This window comes from Sprattus sprattus (assembly GCF_963457725.1).
Source record: "Sprattus sprattus genome assembly, chromosome: 19".
NCBI lineage: Eukaryota > Metazoa > Chordata > Actinopteri > Clupeiformes > Clupeidae > Sprattus > Sprattus sprattus.
The window spans coordinates 23,392,958-23,401,899 of NC_137917.1; positions in this window are offsets into that span (position 1 = coordinate 23,392,958).

The following is an 8,942-nucleotide window of genomic DNA, read 5'->3' on the forward strand; positions in this document are numbered from 1 at the left end:
GTCGTTCTTACGTAAGTATCGTTCTTACGTAAGTATCGTTCTTATATTTCTGCATGCAGTCACTTGCAGGTCATGACTGAAGCCGAAGGAAGCCTGCTGTGTGATAGCAGCTCAGATGATGATGGTGAAACTGAAAGAAAATACGTCTGCTCTTTGTTTTGCTGTTGTTCTTGACCTCTGCTAATGGTCTGTCCAAATAGTGCTGTTACCCATGTGACCCGGGTCAGGCTGAGCGGGTCAGAACTTGCCAGTGCCAGCACAGACAGATCAATACTGGCTGAGTATGCCATTGATCTTGTCCACAGATAGGATCACCGGTCAAGTGTAGCTTCAACATGTTTGTGTGTGGTGTAGGAAAACGACATGGTGCGTGAGGGTAAATGGAGGAACCTTACCATGCCATGCATCTACTACTGTTCACTCTCTGCTCCCCAATGCCTCTTATCATTTATCATTTAAGCATATAAACACATCCAAAGCCTGATGTCATCTTGTGCAAGACAGTGGCAGTGTTTGTGTGTGTGTGTGTGTGTGTGTGTGTGTGTGTGTGTGTGTGTGTGTGTGTGTGTGTGTGCGCGTGCTTGCTTGTGCGTGTGTGTGTATGTGTGTGTGTTTGAGTGCATACCCACAAGTGTGTGTGTGTGTGTGTGTGTGAGAGAGAGAGGGAGGGAGAGAAAGAGAGACAAAGTGCATTTGCAAAAGAGAGAGAAAGAGAGAGAGAGAGTGCATGAGAGTGAAAGTTAGAGAGAGAGAGAGAGAGAGAGATGATTTGTGGGCTTCTCTCATGTGCTAGCGTTACAAGAATGGCCCTCCAGGGCAACATGAAAAGCCTCTTGATTGTAAGGAGTGGTAACATGATATTGGAGCTCCTTGGCCTGATAGATTTATTTACATTTCAGCGCCTGAGCCTGGTCTGAGACACACACAAAAAAACAGAAGGACGACATCAATATTTGCAGATATGATCATGCTTTTTATCCCCCCCCAACACACACACACACACACACACACACACACACTGCTTTGTTTGCAGTGACTTAATGCCTGAGTTGGTAGGAAATTATCCTCCACACTCATATATCTTACCTGTTGGCTGCTGTTAAGCTCTGACCAAGCAATATCAATGGATATGCCCTTAGCCTGGAAAATGACAAATATGTTACTGTTTAAAAGTAGATGCATAGATAGACGATTGTGCCCTCTTTGTTGACGTTTATTGCTTAGCCACAATTTAAGAGGTTTTTTTGTGTGTCTAGCTTGTGTACATTTTTAGGTATATTCAGCGTCATCCATCTTAGCAGTTGGACTACAAATTGAGAAAAAAAACACGAAAAAAAACATCATCTATAGATACAATTTTGAAAAGCATCTGTTCCAAAATCTACCTCCACCCATGCTCCTGCTCCGACTGAAGTATCCAATTATGATGTGCACAGATAGAGAAATCGAAAAACAGATAAGGTGAAGCTATTAAGGCCGACTAGCAAGCATCAGGCCTAAGTGGGGGAGTGGAAGAGAGGGAGAGAGAGAAAGAGAGGGAGAGAGAGAGAGAGACAGAGAGAGAGAGACAGAGCAGAGATGCAGTTCTCATTTAGGATAGTGCGCCTATTTAGCCCCAGCGACCATTAAATATGAATTAAAAACCACACAGGCCTCTTTGCTCCAGAATGACATTAGGAATCTTTATGGCAAGCGATTGTTGAATAAGCAGTTTGCAGGGCTCCCCCGGGTGCAGGCTGGAGGAGGCTGGAGGAGGCTGGGGAGGGGGGTAGAGCAGAGGGTATCCGAGCGAGCTGCATGTATTACCAGCAGACAGGTCTAGAAGATAGGGAAGGATAATAGCTGGTGAAATGGAATTTACATTAAGAGCCCTAACTGAGTGGAACATATCGGGGCCCGGGAAGATGAATATGTAAACATCTTTTAGGCAAGGCCAACAGTGCATCACTCCAAAATGGGGAATAAAAGCGTGTGTAAGAAGGCTTTCGCCTATGATACCTCATAAAAAAAAAGCCATTCAGTTAATTTTGCCCTGTGATGTGCTTAACCATTTATGTAAAAATATATATATTTTTTAAGTGGTTGGCCAACCATGCCCTTCTGATTGTAGATTTTAATTAATACTCAGAGGCATCTGAGTCTTAGTTACAGTACTTTTAAATAAACAAACAAAAAAACACAGTGGTCACAACACAGTATTGATATATACGCAAGGCAAACATTATAGGCTTTGCGATATTTTGCAAAGTCTTGAAGTCACTTTTACCTTTTCCAGCTTGCTATCCACAGCAGCAATAGTTTCATTTCATATGTTTTAGAGATGTTCTACACAGGAACAAGAAATCCGAGGGAGGTGAAAGTTTTCGAATTGTAAATATATATCAGAACACTGATTTTAAATGCATTTTCCAATTTCAAAGTCCCTTTGAAACCAACATTAAAATAGTAGTAAGACAAACCTGGCAGAGATCAGCAGTGAAATCCATTTGAACTCCTTGTTCTGAAAAGCCAGGAAATAACCAAATGTGCAATGTCCTTGCCATTTTGTTTTTGAGCAAGCTTGATTACAAACCCACATTTTCTTTTAATGAATTTTTTTTCCCAAAATGCCTTCAATTAAACCCCTCTTCTTTTCTTAAAATATTGTTCCCCACTGAGTCAACCTTTCAGTCTCTGAATGACTCGCAAAGTGCACCTGCCTCGACGGACTGAACAAAAAGAGCAATCTTTTACAGTTCACCACACTTGTTCAGTCCGTGGCACTCTGCTGTTTTCAAGACTACCCTCTAATTCGTCTCCACTTTGTAGTTGAGCCCATCACTCTGATGCATAAAAACCCCACAGTCCCACTCAGGCCCAGAACATGTATTAGAGCAATTTAGTGCAATTTACATTTTGCTGCTGGTCCCATTGTCAGGACCTGTCTAAAAATCTGCGGGGTATGCGTCAAACTTGCTTTTATGTAGTCTATTAATGGACTTGACCTCTACTTAATGAAAGAATGGCCTTATAATTGGCCAAACGTTTTGTCGGAGCAAATTATATTCCTTTCTTCAGCCTGTGAGTAAACTTATTTCATTAATGTCGATAATTTAAAGTGCACAGAGGTATATGTGTATAAGCAGCTGAGAAAAAATGTCAATGATGGACGTTTTTAAATAAAGACTGAGATTTATATTTCACTACGGGGAAAATGCTATACTTTCATAGTGCAAGTTTAGCACAAAATAACATTTTTATATATGAACTGCTTCTGTACAACACAACTTCTGTACTGTGAAGTAATTTCATTTAATGAACCTTCTTCGTGCATTGTGCTGTGAACATCTCTTGGCCAAAAGCTAAACATCTGCGACTGTCGATCCGTTGTCTTTACCTGTTGCATGCTTACTTAGTAATAGAGGGTAGATCTAGTGGCTATCTTCTCTCAGACCATTTTCTCATAGCAGAAGGATTCAAGAACATTCAACATAAAGGTTATACATTTGCTGTCAAGCTTTTTTCAGCTTTTTCCTCCCGTTTCAAAACACAATAAATTGCTTAATTCTTGAGTACTACACTCCATAATGTGCAGATTTTAGACCTCACGTACCCACACTATGTTATTACCGCACCCACCTTTATATAGCATTTGTCTAATTTAGTTTGGCAGGGATAGGTTGGTCTTAAATTCTGCTTTAAATTCAACACTTACACCAGTGCAACAACCTGAAAAGTAGGCAACTATGCAATGGAATACCTGAATATTAACATATACAGTATTTACAAACTGATCATAATTTATACTTGTATGATCCCACATGGCATTGGAAGACTATGGTGTCCACCCGCAAGCACTTAGCCTTTTGTTTCTTTTGTAGTGTGCTTCATGACTGACACGAGCAAGGTTTATAAAAATTGCATTTTTTATTCCTAACATGCATTTTTATCCTCACACGAAATGTTGGTTATGAAAAATCTTTTTTGCTTCCTTGTCTGTACCCATATGCACATAATTGCTTGCCCTCCTCTTGAGATTCATGTACTTTACTTCACTCTGTTATGTTTCCCTTCGTCCATTTAAGGGCCTTTGGTTTCTAAGGGGGCCATTGTATTTCCTCCATCGCCTAGCAACTATCACCAAGGCCAGTAGTCTATTGTTGCAGAGGCAAAGCACCTGCACTGATGCTTACAGCCTCCTCCTATGTTTCTCGGGTAGCCTAATTTGAAAACCTCCCAATTGACCATTTTGACGGAAATCATGTATGAAACTAAATTGTGTTTAGTTGGGTGTGGTGGGGTGTTAATGAGAGTGCTGGATTTGAAAGGGTTTCCGTGTGAAGCGACTTGCCATTGCATTAATTTTTTAAGCAGATAACAAATTGTGCGTGTACATTTTTTGCATGTATTATCATGGAGAGGTGGGTGAGGGTGAGAAAGGAAGAAAGAAAATCGAGGGAAAAGTCCATACAGTGGTAATGGCAAAGGAGGGGCGGGACTTTTATGCTGAAGTGCTTTCCAACTAAATTCTCACTGACGTCACTTTTTACACAATATCCTTGAATAGCACCTGTGTGTATGGGGGTTGTCTGTCTGTCAGCTTTGAGTAAAAAGCATAACCCATACCTACAAAACCTTTCCATCAGTGTCCAACACTGCTCAGTCAGACAGCTAGCGTCCTGGTGGCGCTAAGGCCATAGAGGACCTGTCGCTCTCTCTCTGAAGACTCCTCTGAGCAGGGTCCTTCTCTTTGAACCTCTAGAACTGGACTGTGGGTTCTGCAACAGTTCCAGGCATCTTTTAGTCCGTTTCCCCTCCTTTTTTGTGCTAAAAGAATTTTTTTCTCCACTCTCTTTCTCTCTCTCTTGATTTTTTTTTTATGTCAGTGCTTTAGTCTCCTCTTGTTTTCATTTTTCAAGTACCATTCAAACGTTTTTGGTCCACAAGTGTTTTCCTGTCTCCTGTAACAAACAAATCTCTCGTCTGCAAAACAACTAAAATTCTCCTGGACGAAGAACACAATCCAGCTGGAGGTGGTGAGTAGAGATGATTTTATTCCTGAGCTGACTGTACTGGTGCTGTCCATCTGTGTGTGTGTGTGTGTGTGTGTGTGTGTGTGTGTGTGTGTGTGTGTGTGTGTGTGCTTAAACCTGTGCCTGTGTGTGTGTTTGTGTTTATGTGTGAATGCCAAGAGCATCCACACTGGACTGGGATCCGCAACCAGAAATGTGTCACCTTTCTCTTTCCATACTAATATACTATACCATCATCCAAACATCCCCCTCTCCGCCCATGTGCCATGTGTTCCTTTGACAGATAGTGGTTGACATAAAGACTGTGTTTGAATGTTGAATGTGCATTTCATTTTTTGTTAACACTGTTTGTGCAAAGAGATATGTCCTAGGAAATGTAATGTCATATACTCACAAATAGATATATCTCCAAGAGAGCAGAGTTTTTTTGTTTACACATACACCAAAAGACACATTGAATGTCCATCCATGAATGTCTTCCCACAGGATGGTCGATTATTATGACTTGTGGGCAGTACTAAGATAATCTTACTATGGTCCAGTTCTGGCCAATGTAATGGCAAAGCCCTGTATAATGGCTCAATCTTTCATGTACATTTCATGTAACACTTCTGTGTGGAGTCCATAGCAACCTAATGTAAAACACAATCCATTTATTATTGAGTATGATGTTTGCAAAATGTTTAATGTTTAATGTAAGAAATTACCTGGTAGGTTGAATGTAAAACATGGTAAGGATACTCTGTATATACACAATTGGTTACATGATGATAATCTACAGGTGATAACATAATGATACAGTGGCTTATTCCTTTTATGAGGGAAATTGAATCAAATAATCATACAAAATGACATTGTGACCAGACTCTGTTGGAGTATTTTGTCCCTTATCGGCACAAAATCTCTGACTCCCTCATGAATGCATTCTGTGGAGAAAACACTACTCATAGAGAAGAATACACTTGGCTCAACGTTTGACCTAACAGTGCTAGGGACAGGATCTGAAAAGGAAGGAATTTAGCCATTGAATCCAGGGATACAAGGAGAAGGTCAGTACTTCCAGTCTCTCCTTCAAAAGCTGCTGCAGCCTTCAGATGAAAGGGTGAAGGGGTTGTGGCGTTATGGGGAGATAAGTTATTTGATAGAGGTGCTGAAGTTCACTGTGACAGTCTACACACAAATCAGAACAGAACTGAACAAACACTAAAGTACAGGAGGCCATCTTAAGCACAGTCTGTAACCTGGCAACAGCAGGCCAAGGCTAAAGATGCAGGGAACAGCTGAGAGCGTGACAACATATTTAGCAGGATGTATTACAAGTAATACTACTTCTGCTAGTAATAATAATGCTGATAATAATACAAATAATTGTGTACGTTTCGTTAAAAAGTTAGGTTATACATTGGAAGCTCTAGTGTCACAAATTTCGTTCCACTTAATGACATGAGAAAGTTAATTTAGACAATTTATAAAATAGTGAAAATAAAATTTCTGAGGCAGTTACGCACGAACAAGCTGAAGACCAGAGAAGGTTGTCTCCCCCTTTTAACACAGAAACGTCTCACGTCCGTAGCAGAGTGGAAGACTAGTGATTTTGTTGTTCTGAATACACAAGTGAACAACAAATCTTAGTCTGCCTTCCTGCTCTGTGGCGAAAGCGTCTCACATTTCTCATTTCAGTTCGTACTCTGCCCTCTGTTGGAAGAAAGAGTACATGGTGTAAGATGAATAGTTCTATGCGCGGCTATACGAACAAACAAACGCTGTATTTGGATTTGCCTACTATATGGAAAGTGTTTTGAGAAAGTATGAGTTGGATTAAATGAAACGTGATAAGCTGCAGAAATGTAATATTTCAGCCAACCAATTAAAACAAATGTGTCCATTGTGATGTAATTTCTCATTTTCACATTCTACGTAAACACGGTCTGCCCCTTGGTAGGCTACAATATGTTTTTTTGTCCATGATGATATCTAAATATGATGGAGGCATTGCTCCGCACTCTGAAAACTAACTCATACTAACGGGAAAACATGTTTTTTTTATTTTACGAAGAGTAGCCAAAGGCGATCGCTTCGGATGTGGAGTAATTTACAAATTAAGTTGACAATAACTTAATTTACTTATAGATGCATGTTCCATGCCCACTTTGAATATTCCCCGTGCGAGAATGAGGTCGGCAATACGAGCTTGTTGGACAGCAATGCTTTCACTATTCACATCCTGCCACTGGGTGAGACGACAAAATCCAAGCGACAGGTGAATTTGTAATAGACTCCGTTCGTTACATTAAAAAGGAATCATGTTTAGGGCTATGTAACCGCCCTGACCCTTTTCACTTTGCCTTTCCTTAACCCATATGGTATCTTGGACAATGAATTGTGATAAAGCTGTTCATAAAAATGTGGTAAGATTGTGCATGAATAGGCCTATGCAGAATAAAATGATGGGGTCAAACATTTAGAGTTTTAAAAGTATGTTTTCTCTCCATGACAGCTGGAGATCTTGTTTTGTATGCACTGCTGTCCTTGAGTTGACATCTCTTTTAAAACCAATCTGTATCACACTTGTCTTTGCCTCCAGTTCAGCTGTCAGTTGTCCTTCCACTGACAATCTTCTGCCAAGCCCTGCACGCTGCGCCACGACTTTACGTGCTTGCCAGCGCTGTGGCCGGAAACGCCACTTGAAACTATGGCGACACCCTTGTGGTCATCTCTTTTGCCCTGACTGCATGGACACAATCATAGATGCTGGCTTCCGGAACATTGAGGGTCTGGAATCAAGTCCCTGTCCCGTGTGCAGAAGACAGGCCATACCTGCTGTATGACTCTGTATATCTACGCAGTGTATAGATCAAATGGGGGAGTAATATGACAGCAATGATAATAATTATCATATTTACAAGAATAGCAGCTATACGCATTTTAATGGAAATTATTTTTAAACCATGGTTTCATGAAGGGTGATTCAAAACATTAGCCATATCTTAAAAATAAGATATCATTCTATGCAATGATTGACACCAAGAAGTTATCGTGTTGTTATGCTGCTTGTGTCTGTGATTAAAAAATGATATACTAATTTGTTCTCACTGCAGTTGTGTCTTCCACTGTGCCACCAGCACATTATACAGTATTAAAACCACATCACACAATATCACGTTTGAACCACTTTAATGATATAACCATACACTCATGTCAAATGTTTTCTTTTTTTTAAATAAAAAACACAAAACAGTTAACATTGGAATGGGAATATGGTGTTCTCATTGTCCAAAATGGTGGCAGATTTGGTTTGTGGTTGGGGTTGGTTTCCTCACACCTCGGACTCAGCCTAGACCTCGGCCTCAGCAACCTCGGCCTCAGCAACCTCGCCTTCTACAGCCTCCTCCAGGGGAGCGGCCTCCTCCAGGGGTGCGACCTGGGCCTCAGCATGGGCCTCCTCCGCATGGGCCTCCTCCACGGGTGCGACGTGTTCCTCCACGTGTTCCTCCACGGGTGCGACATGTTCCTCCACGTGGGCCTCCACAGCCTCCACCATGGAATCGACTGCTACCTCCTCCTCCACGTGCTCGACTGGGGCAGCTGCTACCTCCTCCTCCAGGGGCTTGACCAGGTCTTCTACGGCCTCAGCGAGGGTCTGGATCTCAGCAGAGCCGGCAAGGGCATTGGTCTGACCAGTCAGCTTCTTCAGGATGTTCTCCACGGAGGTGATCATAGGCTGCATCCTCTCCTTGATGTTGGAAGTGACGGGATCCACCTTCTCGTGGACCTGGTCGGCCACTGCCTGCAGCTGAATCTTTGCCTCCTCAAGGTAATGCCTGAAGGAGAGGGGAAACACACATGTTGCAATTCACATTAGTGATCTTGCTCATCAACTTTCATGAAATGTCATATGTTCAGTTTCACATGAATTCATAAAACTAGACC